Raw genomic sequence first — 18,181 nt, forward strand, 5'->3', positions numbered from 1 at the left:
TACATTTTTTCTCAGCTTCTCTGGAGGTTTGTATTATCATTTGGGTTTTGGTTACTGTCTCAGGTCCCACTGTGTCTGTGTGCTAGCAAGCATCGTTGTGCCTGTGGTGAGGGGTGTGGGGTTCACAGTCTTTAAATTACTTCTTGAACCTGTTAATCTATTTCTTCCTTAGTGGTTGTGATGGTCTTGCCCATATTGTTAATTTACTATACTCCAAGAACTCTGTAAAACATAAAAGTAACTATAAAGTTTCACAGTTCCATTTGTTAAAGTATTTTCTCTTCCAAAGAAAATAGAAGTCTTTCTCTAAATCAATAAATTGTCTTTGAGAGTCTGTGGCCAAAATTTCCAATTGATGAAAATTGTCAACTTACTGTTCTCAAACAAGAAATATACTGTCTATTGATAGGCCTCTTTCAAAGATTTATTTCTTGAATGCCATGATTTTCATTCTACTGGAATAGCCTAGCCATGATAGGGCATTGGAGAGAGATTTTGGTGCATGGAATTCATGTAATTTAGCAGAAATCCACTTCTCTACAACTTTTGCTCATTGGTCCTGGTTCTCCCCTTTGTGATTATGTGAATCAGATCTTTTTCCTGTTCTGTAGGGCAGTACTTCAGGTACTCAAAAGATAGGTAAAATGTAATCTTTGAGTCTTCTCTTCTCAAAAGCTATATATTCCCAATTCCTGGTCTCTAATTCTATTGCCATTCTGTTCAATTTTGGGTCATTATTACTAGGCTTTCTAAAATACAACCCTTAAAATGGCATACAATAATCTGGATGAATCCAACACTCTAGAAAATGCTTGAAACTTCTTACTTTTTTGTAACTCTCTTCCATATGCATTAAACTAATTCATAGCTTCTAGCATGCGATATCTAGAAGTGCACAGAATATTCTAGTTCTGGTCTAATAAAGTCAGAATACTACGGGATTACCTCCCCCTTTACATAGGATGTTATATTTATCATCATTCAACATGAAATTATTGGAGGTTTTATCTTTTTTTTCTTTCCATTTTCCAGGAAAAAACAAAAAAAAACAACCCCCCAAAAACTTTTGTCTGAACTTATGTGTAATCATGTTCCTCATGCTATATTTGTATAGTTGATTTTAACTCAAATATAGAAAATTACATATTTTCCATTAATTTGATGGTATTAACTTTATAGCCTATCATTCTAGTTTGTCAAGATATTTTTATGTCTTATTTCTTTCATCCACTGTATTATGTATCCCTACAAAATTGGTATTGTAATCCTTATTTTTAAAAAGCATGACATCTATGTCCTTATACAAGTTAGAATTCAAGTATTGAATAGAACATGGTCAAGGAGCAAGTTCATGAACACTTTACTGGTGAGTAACATTTGCTATTTACTCACAATATGTTGGGTATGATGATTCAAGTAGTTATAAATTCATCTAACTGTGCTATCACTCAGGACTCTATATCTCTTCATCTTTTCTACCATGGGAGTTGTCGATGGAGTTCAGGTTTACTACTTGACAACATTTCTCTGATTTAATAGTAGCTGAAAACTTGTCTTGTCAAAAAACAGAAATGTGATCGCTTAACAGGGTTTCTTCCTGATGAACCCTTATTGGAGCATAATAGCTATAACCTCCCTATCTAAATTATCTTGTTTAATTCTGTAGTACTTGCATTTTCTGTAAATTCTATTTCTTTTAAAATTTATTAATTTTTTGATTTATTATTTTTAATTTTTAAAAACAAGTTCCATGTTATTTCCTTCCTGCTCTTCTCCCATTCAATATGATATCAATTATACATGTAAAGTCATGCAAAACATAATTTTCTTTTTTCTCTTTTTTATTAAAGCTCTTTATTTAAAAAAAATATATGCATGGGTAATTTTTCAACATTGACTCTTGCAAAACCTTCTGTTACAAATTTTCCATCTTCTTCCCATCCCCTCTCCTAGATGGCAAGTAGTCCAATACATGTTAAATATGATAAAATATATGTTAAATTCAATATATGTATACATAGTTATACAGTTATCTTGTTGCATAAGAAAAATCAGATCTAGAAAGAAAGAAAAAAATGGAGAAAGAAAACAAAAATATGAACAACATAACAGAAAGAATGAAAATGCTATGTTGTGGTCCACACTTAGTTCCTACAGTCCTCTCTTGGTGTGTAGATGGCTCTTTTCATCACTGAACAATTGGAATTGGTTTGAATCATCTCATTGTTGAAGAGAGTCACATCCCTCAGAATTGATTATCATATAGTCTTGTTGTTGCCATGTATAATGATCTCCTGGTTCTGTTTATTTCACTCAGCATCAGTTCATGTAAGTCTCTCCAGGCCTTTCTGAAATCATCCTGTTGGACATTTCTTATAGAACAATAATATTCCATAATGTTCATATTGAGCATCCACTCAGTTTCCGGTTTCTGGCCACTACAAAAAGGGCTGCTACAAACATTTTTGCCCATGTGAGTCCCTTTTCCTTCTTTAAGATCTCTTTGGGATACAAGTCCAGTAAAAACACTGCTAGGTCAAAGGGTTTGCACAGTTTGATAACTTTTTGAGCATAGTTCCAAATTGCTCTCCAGAATAGTTGGATCCATTCACAGTTCCAACAACAATGAAAAACATAATTATAATAGATTACTAATCATGGTTTATTATAGCTGCAAGTTCTGGACACACTCAGGATTATACATCACCCAGCTAATTGTCTTGAACTTCCTTTAATTATTCCATGCAATGTACGATAATATAAATGACTTGCAATATATAATAAAGATGACCTTATTATATAATAGGCCTTGTATTAGGAAGACTCATTTTCATGAGTTCAAATCTGATTTCAGATATGTCCTTATGACCTTGGGTAGGTCATTTAACCCAACTTGCCTCAGCACTTCTGTAAAAAGACGTGGTGAAAAAAAATGGCAAATCACTTCTGTGTCTTTGCCAAGAAAACCCTAAATGAAGAGGTGGACATGACTGAAACAACTAAACAAAACTATTGTAATAACAACAACATGAAGTTAAATGACATGTTTTAGATATCAGACTTTTGGCAATGAGTCATTGTGAACTTAGCTATATAATGATCCTTAAATGAAATATATAGAGTACTAATGTGACTGTAGTCAGAAAGGGATTGATTTTCCTGGCCAGTCCTGCCAGTAACCAAAAACAACAACAACAAAAAAAATGAACAGATGGCAATAGAATTAGAGATTAGGAATGTAAAGCTTAGAGAAGAGAAGGTTCAAAGAGGACATTTTAAACTGTCTTTTGAAAATCTGAAGTGCTGCCCTGTGGAATGAGGAAAAAGACCTGATTCACATGATCATAGAAGGGAGAACTAGAACCAATGGGGGAAAAAAAAAAAAAAAAAAGTTGTAGCAAGGTGAGTTTTCGATAAATTCCATGATGGAAGAATTTATTCTATCTTGTTTTTGTTTGTTTGTTTGTTTTTTGTTTGTTTGTTTGTTTTTATAAATGATGGAAAAAGAAAACCCCAAGCACTTATTAAGTGCTTATTCTGTGTCAGGCAGTGTGCTAAATGATTTGCAAAAATCTCATTTGATCCTCATCACAGCCCTTACAGTTAGATACCATTATCTTCACCATTTTATACTTGAGGAAATTGAGACAAATAGTGACTTCTCATGATCACACAGCCAGTACATTTTTGAAACTAGATTTGAACTCTGGTCTCTTCTTAACTCTATCACCAGTATTCTGTGTACTGCACTATCTAGATCACTTTCATGCTTAGACATTAGACACTAATGAAAAATAATATGACCTGAGAGCAGTCTTGTTTATGATAGAAAAACCCTGTTTCATGGAGCTCCCAGGCTAATAACTATATTTACTTCTATTTACTACAAGATCCCAAATGGTCTTGTAGACATAAGATTTCAAACTCTTAAGTCGACCCCTAAGACTTAAATAAATATAACCTGGAATCTTCTCTTCTTTGTAGAAGAATTCAGATGCCCCTTTTAGTTCTCAAAGGAACCAGTATGTTCCTCAGTATTGTTGTCAGCATGCATACATTACCAGTAGATTTCCATATGTAGTAACATATGTGCCCAATAAATGACCATCCTAATTGCACACCTGCTTCCACTATGCCCCTGTGACTGCCAAACAATGAGTGATTGATTACCCTCCCCCAGAAGGAGTGAAAACTGCTTGACTCCTACTAGGATATGTAATGACCATCTATGTAAATTTTATTTGTATAATAATTTCCCTTTTTATATATCAGATAAATATTTGTATGAATTATACTCACATAAATGAAATCATTAAATTGAGTACTAATACATGTTTTCATGTTTAATTGTTTGAATAAAAACTTTTTGTCATTAAAAAAAAAGAACTCTGTAATCTGAGTTATCTTGCTTCTTTAAATTGTCCTAACATCAGGTGTAATTTAAAAGTCAAAGAACAAAGCAAATTTTTCAGGTTCTAAGAAAATCAATTCAAGACTTGAAAGGATCTTATATATAGATCAGAAAACTGAGGTCTAAAAAAGTTAAGTGACTTGATCAACATCACATAAATAGTTAGCAGCAGAGCTGGATGCTAAATTTGCCTTCATTTTCTCTGCTTGCCCAATACAGAATTCTCCATTGACTAAATATTATTCTTGGGGAAAAGTTAATAAACAAATTTAGCTGTTATGTAGCAGGAGTAAAGAAGAGGAAAAAATTCAAATGTAATACTATCTTTGGCTACTTCAGATAAAAAGTTTTCTAGAAACTTTGCTCCAATTAATGTGACTAAAATGAATCATTTAAATTATTATGAAATAATAACCATTTAAAAAATCCATCTATTTCCAAATACAAATTTACACATTAAGCCGTAAGTCCCAATTTAAGTAAATGATAAAATCTCTGAATACATATTTATTGATTGAGCTTTGAAGTTACTCTGTCTTGAGTAAATGTTGCATATTTTATATTCTCTAACTAATATTTATTATATTTATAACAGGTACTTTAAAAATCACATGAGGAATCATTAAATTTTTATTTTAAAGTTACCAAAATAAAACCTCTAAAGGAAATTCTTGCTTAAAGAATGTTAAAATTAGATTTTGTTTGGCTTCATCCCTTGTGAACAGATAGAAATCTATAACTTATTAGTTGTGTGGATTTTTGAACGATTTCTTAATTAAATGGCTTGTAGAATGTTTTATGTTAGACCTAGTAATTAATTTAGATGCTGCTTCATATGGGTTTTATTCCAGTAATTCTATCTATCATCAGCTATGGAATACAACATGTCCTTTATATTTGTATACAATAAGTCTATCAAAGGTATGCGGTCCTTCTGGCAAATGCAGACAAATAAACTCCTTAGGGAAGGAATTCCATGCTCTTGGAGTTTTATAATATTGTCATTTCTAAGTATACTAGTTTTTCCTGGGTACAAAGAAAACCAGTTAAAAACTGTCAAGACAAGTCTTTATATATCTTTATCTGAAAGATGTAAAACATTTAGACAACATTTTTACTTGTTGCCTACCATCTCTTCACAGAGAGGAAAGTGGAATTCTCAGAGTTTGGACTGAAATAGAGATACCAAGGTCATCCATTGCACCCCAGGCCTTTGCCAGTTGTCTTGATTTCTTTCTTGACACTGGACACTAATGAATCTGAGAGAGGAATAATGGTGAGGACTCTGTCTCACTTAAGCTCATATGCAAATAAAGACATCACCCATCATCTATGACTTCATCTTCCTTGAAGTTCTGTGGCAAAGGATGAGTGATGGAACAGGTGTGGATACATAGGGAACAGACCTGCTCACAGGAAACCTGGGGCACTGAGTTGTCCTTTCACTGTTCAGAAGCAGCAGTGGTATTTGGCCTTCCCTTTAAGGACTGCACTACATTTCCTGGTAGGAAGAAGGGACTAGAAAAAAATGACTTCTTACCACAACAAGCAGGGATCCGACCCTGGGATCAAAACACAAAAACCCTGAAATTCTAAAAGTTGATTCCACTCACCATTGGTACATGGGATATGTCCACGCTTATGGACAACAAAACCTGAGGAACAAATAGCTCTTGCTAGGAGAGATCTCAGCATATTATAGAAAAATAAGACTGGCATATGAAGGCCAGATTACTGAAGTTGAAGGTGGATCCATGTTTAACACCATCTCTCACCATTATGGTGAAAAATGCTATTAAACAGGATAAAGATCTTATTGAAGAACCTTCTAGTTAGTGAGATCACTTGCTTCCCAAAAGGAATGAATGAATGATAAGTTCATAACAATATGATTGTCACTTGCAGAAAAACTTCAAGCTATCATAATTAGTGCATATACCACGACCTTGACAAATCCTAATGAGGTCAACGAATTCTATGAAGACTTGGAAACTCTAAACATAAATATGCTAAAAAGAGGATAAGCTTATAATTCTGGGTGACTTTGCTAAAGTAGAGTACTTGGGAAGACCCTTCCCGGGGAATCCTTGAGAATAATGAAATCACTCAGAAACAGCAATAGAGAAGATCATTTATTCTTGAAGACTTGTATGTCTCATGATTTCATCACCAATATTGTCTTCTGCCTACATAATCACAATAAAGTGTTATAGATGCATACTTATAGCAAACAATGGTATTTAATAGACTACATTGTTGTCAGGAGAAGAGATAGGTAGATATGAGAGTGATGGACTTGATGTGTACTCCAGATTGGTGGATTGATCACAGACCCATCTTCTCCCAGCTAACTATTTACATTCAACAATAGTGGTCCCAAAGCAAGATAATTTTCAGGAAATTCTATATTAAGAAGCTAGAGTGTTTCTTCATGAATGAAAAGTTTATTATTAACCTGGAGGGGAAGCTGAGTCAGGAACATAGCAACAGTGGAGCAGAAGAGGAATGGTTAGCTTTCAGACACTTGGTATAGAGCACTGCATTTGCTCATCTCAGTCAGAATACCTTCAAACACCAGGACTGGTTTGATGAAAATCAATGGGAAATTCAGAAGCTACTAAACAAGAAATAAGAACTCCACAGAGTTTATCAGCAGGATAGGTTGTCCATCTCCAAAAAGTCAACATTTAACTCCATCAAAAGCAAAGTACAAGTGAAGAAGAGAGAGCAGAATTCTTAGCTAAACAAGAAGGCAGATGAGATTCAATTCTACATTGACAGCAATAATCTCAAGTACTTCTGCAATTCCTGAAGACTGTTTATGGGTCAAAGACTTCTGGGGCATTTCAACTAGTCAGTACTGATGGATGGCTCCACACTGAACTGTGACAAGAACATGATCCTGAAGAGATGAATATTTCCATAGTGCTTTTAACCAGTGTTGAAGTAATTGATTGTATGTCTCAGGTTGTTTTCAGTTCCTCTCTAGTCAACTTTCCAAATGAAGATGTGTTGAATTTCATTGTCTTAATCAAGTGACAAAATGCTAGATGCTGATTTTGCCATAGCAAAGATCTATAAGCAGGTTGATCCATTGCTTATACAGAAGCTCACTAAAGTCTTCTGGGTTATATGGAAAGAGGAAGTTTTCTCCCAGGAGCTTAAGGATATCACCATATCCATATCTATAAAGGAAAAGGAAACTGGTTGTCCTGTAGCATCCCCAGGTTGCTCTCTCTCCTAGTCACTGTCAGCAAGATTCTCGCCAGATTCCAACAAATAATCATCTGGAAAATGGTCACCTGCTTAAGAGCCAGTATGTCTTTAGAAAGGGTCACAGAATGATCAATATGGTGTTTGCTGCAGGGCAACTTCAGAGGAAATTCTAGGAGCAGAATAGAGGAGTAGGTAGTTTGTTGACCTGACCAAGGCTTTTGATATTGTTAGTCAGGAGGCCTGTGAAAGATTATGATGAAATTGGGTTTCCGAGAGAAGTTCATCAACATTGTATGCCAGTTTCATGGTGGTATTTTGCATGAGTTCTGGATAAAAGATGATGTTCTTTTGTTTCTCAGTGGCCAATAGAATGAAGCTGGATTTCTTGTTTGCTCTTCAGCATGATGTTTTCCATAATATTGTCAGACATTTTCAACAAGGATAAAAAATGGCATCAAGATAAGCTTCTGTACTTATAGTGACCTATTTAATCTGAAGAAGCTACAAGTAAAAACCCAAGTAGAGGGCAATGGATATATAGCTTTTATATATATATATGGCTAATTATAACTAACATTTCTATAGTGCTTTTAGGTTTACTAAATTAGTAAATGTTTTATGTGTAGAAACTCATTTGATTCTTATAATATCATCTGTCTGAGAGGCAGATGTTATCTTTATCCCCACAATCAACATTTATATACAGTTCTAAAAGGTTTACAATAAGCACTCTACAGAAAGCAGAGCCAAGATAATTGAGAGTAAATGCATCTCTATGTCATCTCCTCCAAACTTCCCTCAGATTAACAGCAGATTAAGCCTCTGAACTGGTTTTGGAGTTACAGAATGCACAAATATTTGAAGTACAACAAATTTCCAGAAGAAAATATTTTGGAAGAACTTCAGAAAGGGTCTGTTTCAATTGGTCAGGGGGAAAGGCTGCTGAGCCCAGACTGTAGTGCAGGGAGCCCTAAGGTAAGGGCTAGTCCAGGGCAAGGAGCTGAAGTAGGAAGCTAGGGCATTTATGCATTTAGGAACATACTGTGAGGTTTGTAGACTACTCAGTCCTGGTTGCAAGTTGGTGGTTTAGCAGATTTTCTGTAAAACATGCAAAAGCAAATACAAAAGGCAAATTATAAGCCATTGAGACTGGGAATAATGTGAAATTTAGTCACACCTACCCAGCACCAGAAGTCAGTCAGAGTGGCTATCATCCCTTTGTCTTAAGAACAGACCTCAACCCTTAACACATTAGCAAAAAAGCAGAAAGAACTCTGACCATAGGTAGCTTTTATGGAGAAAGAGAAGAACCTCAAACACTGAGTTTCCTAAAGCAAATCAGCTCCAGATGAAACCCCAAAGGGTGATATGAGTTGGTCCCCCTTTCATAAGGCTATCTTGGAAGAATTCAAAAAAAAAAGTTAAAAGAGAGTTAAAAGAAAAATAGGGAAAGGAAATGAGATCTTTGCAAGAGAGTATAGAAAAGGAAAAATAGAAATTATCTGAAGAAAACTCTTTTAAAAATAGATATGATGAAATGAGTAAAGCATATACCTCCCTACAAAATAGATATGATGAACTGGAAAAAGCATATAACTCCTTCCAAAATAGATATGAAAAAAAAAACAATTAACTGAAAAAAATTTTGTGAAATGGAAAAAATGCAATGAACAAAGCACTTTATAAAATTTATCTCATTTTATCCTCACAACTCTGGAAGATAGCTGTTCTCAGGTAGGTATGCAGTATCTAGAGTGCTGAATTTGGAGTTAAGAATACCAGCCTCAGTCACTTACTAGCAAAGTGAACTGGTATATGTAGCTTTTTTTTTTTTTCAGTTTCCTAATCAGCAAATTGATTTCATAATAGCAGTCACCTCCCAGGGTTGTGAAGATAATATGAAAGAATAATTATGGAGTACTTAGGACAGTGCTCTACATATAGTAAATACTATATTAATGTTAGCCATCATCATTATTATCTCCATTTTGCAGACAAGGAAACTGAGGTAGATGGAGGTTATGTTGATTTGCCTAGGATACACAATTATGTCTGAGGGCAGATTTGAACTTGTTTTTTTTCTAGCAACTCTAGATATGAGAAGATATATAAAATATGTTCCAGACATCACTCGAAAATAAAGATATGACATTGTTCATACTGATGACACTAGTTACAGAACAGTAGTCTTTTATAATGGACTGGAATTACTCTCCTCTGTGGTTCCTATTACTCCCACAAGACTGAACACCATGAAACATAAAGACAGGTTTAACTACAAGTTAATATTAAATCCAGCAAAGATGGTCTTTGACACAATATTTTTAAAAACCACAATTAATTGAAGTAAGTCTGAGAAGCACTTGCTCTTCCTTGAGACCAATTTGTTTCTCTAAATGTTTCTGCTAATGAAATGAGTTTCACCAGCCCTAAAATCATCCAGTCACACCCCACCAAACTTGTCCATTTAGAAATTCTCTCTCATGGCTAAGATGGGAATTAAGATGGACTAGACACTAACTGAGGATGCTAAGGGACAGCTACCATCTCTACTATCTACTTTTTTCTTTCTCCTAGAGAGCTCTCACCTTGATCTAGCCTGGGGCTAGAAGTGCTAAGAGCTCACAAAAGGGAGACCTCTATCCAATTGCCTCAGGGCTGATCTCTCTTTAGTTTCCTCTCTTCCATAAGGGAATACTCACACATCCTCAGGGATTTGTGGCTAGACAACCTCTTGCGAAAGGTTGTTGCACTAGTGTCTCTCAATTCTTTCTCTCTCTCCCCCGCCTTCTCTCCCTCTTCACCCCTTTCCCTTCCTCTCTTCTCTTCCCCTTTCCCTTCCTCTCTTCTCTCCCCTTCTCTCCCTTTCTTTCTTCTCTCTTTTCCCTCCCTCCCTTCCTCTCTTCTCTCTCTCCCTCCCTTTCTTTCCTTTTCTCTGACTCTGTCTGTCTCTCTTCCTCCTTTCCTCTCTTTCCTTCTCTCTCTCTTTTCTCTCTGTCTCTCTCTATATTTATCTGTCTCTGTCCATATCTCTCTCTCTCTCTCTCTCTCTCTCTCTCTCTCTCTCTCTCTCTCACTTACACACACACACACACACACACACACACACACACACACACACACACACACACATTTTAAAACAAAGTGCCAAGTATATATTCCTTCACTTGATCCCAAGGACAGCTCTCGAGTGCTAATAATGTCCTCCTTTTACAAATGAGGACACTGAAGCTAAGAGTGATATTTCTAGGGTTCCTTTGTTGGTAAATAAGTGTCTGAGACAAAGATTTGAACCCAGGTCTTGTGGGCTTTAAGTCCAGAATGCTATCCACTCTTTTCAACTAACTGCCATATCGAATCTCTTTATCATTGTTCTCAGCAGTTAGAAGTTGGAGTTATTACACTTTTTAAAAGAAAATTCCAAGCCACTGCATGATGATGTTTCCCCTCCCTCCCACTTAAAGGAGAGAAAATAAGTGAGTGGGTTTCATCTCTACTTTCTGATGTCCTTCAAATGGCTCTGAGAAACAGAGGGAGATAGATCAGCATGTTTTCCTTTGGACAAGTAGGATAAGAAGAGAAGGATTGTAGGTTAAAGCACTTCAGTGATAATGAAACATGCAATTAAAAACAAAACTCTTACTGTAATGGCCATAATTACAAGGGAAGGGCTTGCAGGGAAAAATGCTATACTCAGAAAAGCTATTTCAGACTTTGTCACTTTACATTTAAGTGAAAGGCTAAGAAACTGGCTGCTTAACTTTCCCTTGTTTTCTAAGGCTCAAAATGGATATGAGGTAAACTGAAGGGCAGGTGTAGCAAAACCCTCAGGATTTGGTCATTTCCAATGAAGTAGATTAAGAGATGGTAAAAAGACAATAACAATATGTAACATGATCAGTTGGTAAAGGGAAGAACATACAATTTATTGTAAAGAGAATAGAATTAGAGGCTTAAGCACTATATACATTTCATAAGCCTTTACAAAATACCTACTATGTACCAAGCATTGTTCTGAGCATTAGGGACACAACCAAAGGTGAAAATTTAAATATTGTCCTGAATTAGCTCACATTCTATCATGGCACCAAGGGGGTAGAAAGTTAGAGTAAGCTAAATACTAGGTGGGACATTTTTGAAAGCTAAACATATTATTGCTATTTTTCATGCGATTTAATTACTTATTCCCCTTTGCTCCCTTGACCCTACCATATATATATATATATATATATATATATATATATATATATATATATATATATATATATATATATATATATATATATATACACTTGCAGAAAATTGTGCACATCCCTGAAGATTTTTATTCTGATATAATATTTGGTGCAACTGATTTTAGATGAGTGTTTGTGGGAATACCATGTTTTTTTGGAGAGCACTGTCTCTTAACTTGGGACAGGAACTACTGAGGATCAAAGTCAAATAAAATAAAACAAAAACAAAACCAGTAGTTCCTATGAAGATGAGTAGAAATGGAAAGAGAATGGTGATATTGATATATCTACATTAGATTTCTGTAAGGATGTTAATCATTCAATGAACAATTATTTCTTAAGCACTGACTGTGCAACAGAAATTGGGGAATGACTCTTACACCCAATTCTATAGTGATTATTCAACAGGGATTTCTATTGAAATCAGACTGATCCTTTGATTTCAGAGGGGAATCAAAAGCTTGTGATTATGAATCAACATTTCTTTAATAAATTGCGATTTCTACCTAAGCTATAGAACTAAGAAGATGTTTTTGGTATTTGAAAATCAAAACTCTCTTTGCTAGGATAAACTGCTCTCCTAAAACCATATTTAAAGTCACAGGGATTGCCTCTGTTGGAGCTCTCTCTCTCTCTCTCTCTCTCTCTCTCTCTCTCTCTCTCTCTCTCTCTCTCTCTCTCTCTCTCTCTCTCTTACTCCTCAGTACTTACTTACCATTTCCATCTATGTACCTGGTTTTTGAATGACAGTTTGTCTTTGACCTTTCCAAAACTTTGCCTAACTCTCCAATCATCATCTGTTCCAAGACAGTGCCTTGAACTTTGCTAACCAAAGGAACATGTCTCCAGTACCTGCCTGTGCCTTGGAATTTGCGATTAACTCCCTTGATTTTAGCTTGTCTTTACAGCTGCCAGTCTATAGCTTCTAAACCCCAGGAATTAAACAACTTCAAATAATTAGGTGTTGTACATCTCATCGCTTTCCTTCAGTGGAGAATTCAACAATTGCTTGGAAAACCTGACTGACATCGATCCCCTAGATAAGTACCAGCATTATTGTTTTTGACATAGACAGATAATCCTCCAAGTGACATAGATCATTTGCCCTTATTAAAAAATAATGGAATCTATTCCATTGCTCAGTCCCATTTTGATAATAAAGCTATTCAAAGACATAGGAGTTTCTACTCTTCTGGGGAAGGTTGTCTTAAGCTCAAATTCACTGATAATGAGTTTTGATTATTCTTGTACAATGGTGGGAAAAGTTAAATACATGCACAATTTCATTTTTAAGAACAGATCACAATAATTGAATTATAGGACAGGAGAATTGAAAGAGGCTTTAGAGGCCATCCAATCCAATTCAATCTATACCTATTCAAAATTATCTATACAATATGTCATCCTTTAGCTTCTTTATAAAAACCTTCAGGTGAGAAGGGAACTCACTGCCTCTTAAGGCAATCCTTTCCCCCTTTGGCTAGTTTGAATCGTTTGCGAACTTTCTTTAAAATTTATTCAAAAATCTAAAACATCTCAAAACTCTAGAATTACAATACTTCCCATCTTGATTCATATTAGATATATGACTATTAATACTTAAAATGAACACTAGTATGTTTTATTGTCTATTTTTGAAATGATTTGTTTCTTTCACAATTAACTGGACAATTTATCACACTGCTATTCACATATTTAGCATCAGCCAAATAAACAAAAAAACAGTTTGGATGCATTTCTTTTATTTACTTATTTTTTCTTTTCTTTTCTTTTGGTGGCATTTTGATGTATTTTTAGGAGTCAGATATGAAAGGAATCATATGCTTTGAAAAAGTGATGATTGCCTATTTTCAGAAGATGGTGAAGGGAGTACTGTAATAGAATTACAAGACATTAATTATTAGGCAGGATCAAATAATGAATTATGTGGAAGTAACAGAAGGCCTGGAGCAAGGATGGGGTCACAAAAGAGAGGATTTGTGGAGTTAACTTGAGTTAACTCACGCCAGAATAGAGACTAGTGTAGTTGTCAAAGCAGTCAGGATCATGAAACTGTCTGAGTCATTTGGATATTGAAGATTTCCGGTAATAATAACCACTCAGCAAGCCAGTTGAAGAAATATGTGAAAAGGGGGAAGCTAGGTGGCACAGAGGGATAGAGCATGATCCTGGAATCAGGAGGCCCTGAATTAAATATGGCCTCAGACACTTCATACCTACTAGTTGTGTGATCCTGTCTAAGTCACTTAACCCTCCAATTGCTTTGCAAAAAAACAACAAAAAGAAATATATGAAAAGCAAGAAAGAAGAGGAAATAATGTAATAGTAAGGAGGCAGTCAGGGAAAAAAAGAATAAATACTAAGGGAAAATATTAAAATGTCAGAGTAAAAAGTAAGGGAACAAAAAAATCTTGGAGAGCTCAAAGGTCAGGAGAACATGATTCACATACAAGAAGTTAATAAGCATTCCCATTTGCCAGTAATAGTGCTGGAGCTGGTGATGCAAAGACAAAAATAAATCCTGCCAGCCCTTAAGAAGTTTATTTTTATTCAGTGGAAGGACAGGTGAGTAACATCACATAGATAAATAAGTACAAAATATATACAGAAATTAGAATAGAGTTTCTTAATTTGTTTTGATGTTATGAATCCCTTTAGGAGTGTGCTGACACTTCAAGAAATTCACAAGCCTCCCTAAGCTACTAAATGAAAAAAAAATAGAAGCTAACATGAACCAGCATTAGTTCTCAGGTTCAGGCTCCTAATTCCTTTCCTCTATGTATGGTCCCTGCTAGACTCAAGAATCCTATTAAAAACCCACCATATTTTAATGGATTGGAGAAAGCAGGTATCCCATTCTCTTCAGGACCCCATAAAAGTATTTATTTTTACTCAGTAGCATAGCTGACCAGTTTCCACCATCTTTTCTAACACTTTACATATTGTATATTCCCTTTATATTGTGAGCTCCATGTTGCCTTGTCCAGTTCTTATGAATCTGCAACTTCTTCAACTACATTTCTGATGCTAATGGCTCTGTCTACTTTAAAATGCCCAATCAGTGGCTGTGGGAAATCACTGATGAATTCATCTACCAATTTCAATTATTTAGTTGAGATTGATGCAAGACAGTCAAGAAGTCAGAAGAAGAGATGGACTTTCTTCCTTCCAACCCCAAAATCTGGATTGTCCACAGCGTTCTGAACATGCTTCTCTCCTTAGCAGACAAACCAGTATAAATCAACAGGTAGAGTTCTACACAAGCTGAGATGACCCTGAGAGCATTGCTGAGGATTAAGCCTAGAATTCCCTCTACAAGATGTTCAGCTATTCCAGTCGGTGGAGCTGCTCTAGCTGAACTTCTTCATGAGGATTACTATCAGACATCAAAGTGCTGGAGAACATTGAGCTCAGTAAAACAGCATATATTCCTGGTTGTTTGAACGCTAGGTGACCACCTATTATTATGTAGGCTTTGTCTATGTGATGGTGGATTAGGATACCAACCGTGTCTTTGCCAATATCCAGCTCTTTATCCAGAGGACCAAGAGCATGTTCTAGAGCACAATGTACAAGTATGAGATGATCAACATACAGAATGAGTAGGTGCATGACCTGCTGGCCATCCCTCAGACCATGTACCCTCATGCACATTGACTAGAGCATCTGAGAGAGAAAAACTGTGCATGAAGAAAGGGGACCCACAGTGTACAAGGAGCTCCTCAGCTACTCCTGCCCCAAGTTCTCTCCTGTGGTCCTCAACTATGACAATGTGTGCCCCAACCTTCACAAAGAGCCCTTCCTGCAGCAGCTCAAGGTCTGTGTGGATGAGGTACAGTAGGAGTCCCAGCTTTCTACCATTTGCATTTTTCTAAAGCTCTATTCAGCCATTCCCTTGGCCAAGCTGGCCAGCTTGCCATATCTCATCGAGGAGGAGTTTTGCATCCAGCTGCTGATTTTCAAGCACAAGATGAAGAACCTAGTATGAATGAACAGCATCTCAGTTCTGATCAGGGAGTTCCAATTGGCTCTGAGGTGGACTTCTATAGGATATGATCCACATCACCATATCAAGGTAGTCCACTTTGTCATTCAACATATCCATAAATTTGAAGAGCTTAATCAAATCCTAAAGAAGATGGGCCAGAAATCTTGAGTGTGTACCATTTTTTTTTTGCCACAGATATCCAGAATTCCTATGGATTCTGATGTCCAAGTGAAAGAACACATTTTCTTTTCTTTTTTTTTTATTTGCTTGTTTATTTGTATTCTCAGCACTTAGCACATTGCCTAACATATAGTAGGCACTTGATTCTTTTTTTTATTATAATTTTTTATTGACAGTAGATATGAATGAGTAATTTTTTACAACATTATCCCTTGCACTCACTTCTGTTCTGACTTTTCCCTTCCCTCTCTCCACTCCCTCTCCTTGATGGTAGGCAATTTTATACATGTCCCTCCCCTAGATGGTAGGCAGTTTTATAGACGTTAAATATGTTATAGTATAATTTAGATACATCATATGTGTGCAGAACAGAACAGTTCTCTTGTTGCACATGAAGAATTGGATTCAGAAGATAAAAATAACCTGGGAAGAAAAACAAGAATGCAAATAGCTCACACTCATTTCCCAGTGTTCCTTTTCTGGGTGTAGCTGATTGTGTCCATCATTGATCAATTGCAACTGAATTAGATCTTCTCTTTGTTGAAGATATCCACATCCATAAGAATACATCCTCATACAGTATTGTTGTTGAAGTGTATAATGATCTCCTGGTTCTGCTCATTTCACTTAGCATCGGTGATGTAAGTCTCTCCAAGCCTCTCTGTATTCCTCCTGTTGGTCATTTCTTACAGAGCAATAATATTCCATAACATTCATATACCACAATTTACCCAACCATTCTCCAATTGATGGGCATTGATTCATTTTCCAGTTTCTAGCCCCCACAAAAAGGGCTGCTACAAACATTTTGGCACATACAGGTCCCTTTCCCTTCTGTACAAAGGCTTTTTAATTTAATATAATCAAAATTTTCTATTTTGTGATTAGTAATAACCTCTAGTTCTTCTTTAGTCATAAATTCCTTCCTCCTCCACAAGTCTGAGAGGTAAACTATCCTATGTTATTATAACTTATTTATAATCTCGAAAACACATTTTCTATCTTGTAATTTTCTGACCTTTTGATCCAGACCATCAGGCTTTCCTTGCTGGGCTTGAACATTTAAATAAATCCCAGGAAGAGGGTTGGGGAAGAAATAATGAGCAGGTGATTTCAGAAAAACCTGAAAAAATGTACATGAGCTGATGCTGAGTGATGTGAATAGAAGCAAAAAACAAAACAAAACAAAACAAAAAACATTATACACATTAACAACAAGATTATATGATGATCATCTGTGATGATCTTGGCTCTTCTCAATCTTAGTGATTCAAGCAATTCAAATCTATTGTGTCCAATGGATTTGGGATGGAAAAAATGTTATCTGTGTCCAGAGAGAGAACTATGGAGACTGAATGTTGATCTAAGCACATATTTTCACTTTTGTTGTTGTTGATTTCTTTCTTTCTTTCTTTCTTTCTTTCTTTCTTTCTTTCTTTCTTTCTTTCTTTCTTTCTTTCTTTCTTTCTTTCTTTCTTTCTTTCTTTCTTTCTTTCTTTCTTTCTTTCTTTCTTCCTTCCTTCCTTCCTTCCTTCCTTCCTTCCTTCCTTCCTTCCTTCCTTCCTTCCTTCCTTCCTTCCTTCCTTTCTTCCTTTCTTTCTTTCTTTCTTTCTTTCTTTCTTTCTTTCTTTCTTTCTTTCTTTCTTTCTTTCTTTCTTTCTTTCTTTCTTTCTTTCTTTCTTTCTTTCTTTCTTTCTTTCTTTCTTTCTTTCTTTCTTTCTTTCTTTCTTTCTTTCTTTCCCCTGGGGCAACTGAGGTTAAGTGACTTGGCCAGGATCACACAGCTAGGATTATTTTCTTTCTCATGGTTTTTTTTTTCCCTCAATTTTGGTCTGATTTTTCTTGCACAACATTAAAAATATGGAAATATTTGTAAAAGAATTGTGCATATTTAATCTATATCAGATTGCTTGCTGTCTTGGGGAGAGAGGAGGGAAAGGAGAGAAGGAGAAAAAATCTGAATACAGAGCCTTACAAAAATGAATGTTGAAATCTTTTTTTAGATGTATTTAGAAAATTATAACACTATTGAAAATTAAAAAGTGTATTCTTAGACTAGTATGATTACCAAATGATGGGGACTTTGCTCAGAACAGAATTAAATTTAGGAATATCAATAAGGTAATATTTTGAGATACCATTTTAATTACC

The 18,181-nt window shown here is 35.5% G+C and overlaps 1 pseudogene; it reads left to right on the forward strand.

Annotated features, from left to right (window-relative positions):
• Positions 1 to 14,858: 14,858 nt before the first annotated feature.
• LOC141547278 (eukaryotic translation initiation factor 3 subunit L pseudogene) lies at positions 14,859 to 16,018 on the forward strand (annotated as a pseudogene).
• Positions 16,019 to 18,181: the final 2,163 nt, after the last annotated feature.

This window comes from Sminthopsis crassicaudata, chromosome 6, assembly GCF_048593235.1.
Source record: "Sminthopsis crassicaudata isolate SCR6 chromosome 6, ASM4859323v1, whole genome shotgun sequence".
Taxonomy (NCBI): Eukaryota; Metazoa; Chordata; class Mammalia; order Dasyuromorphia; family Dasyuridae; genus Sminthopsis; species Sminthopsis crassicaudata.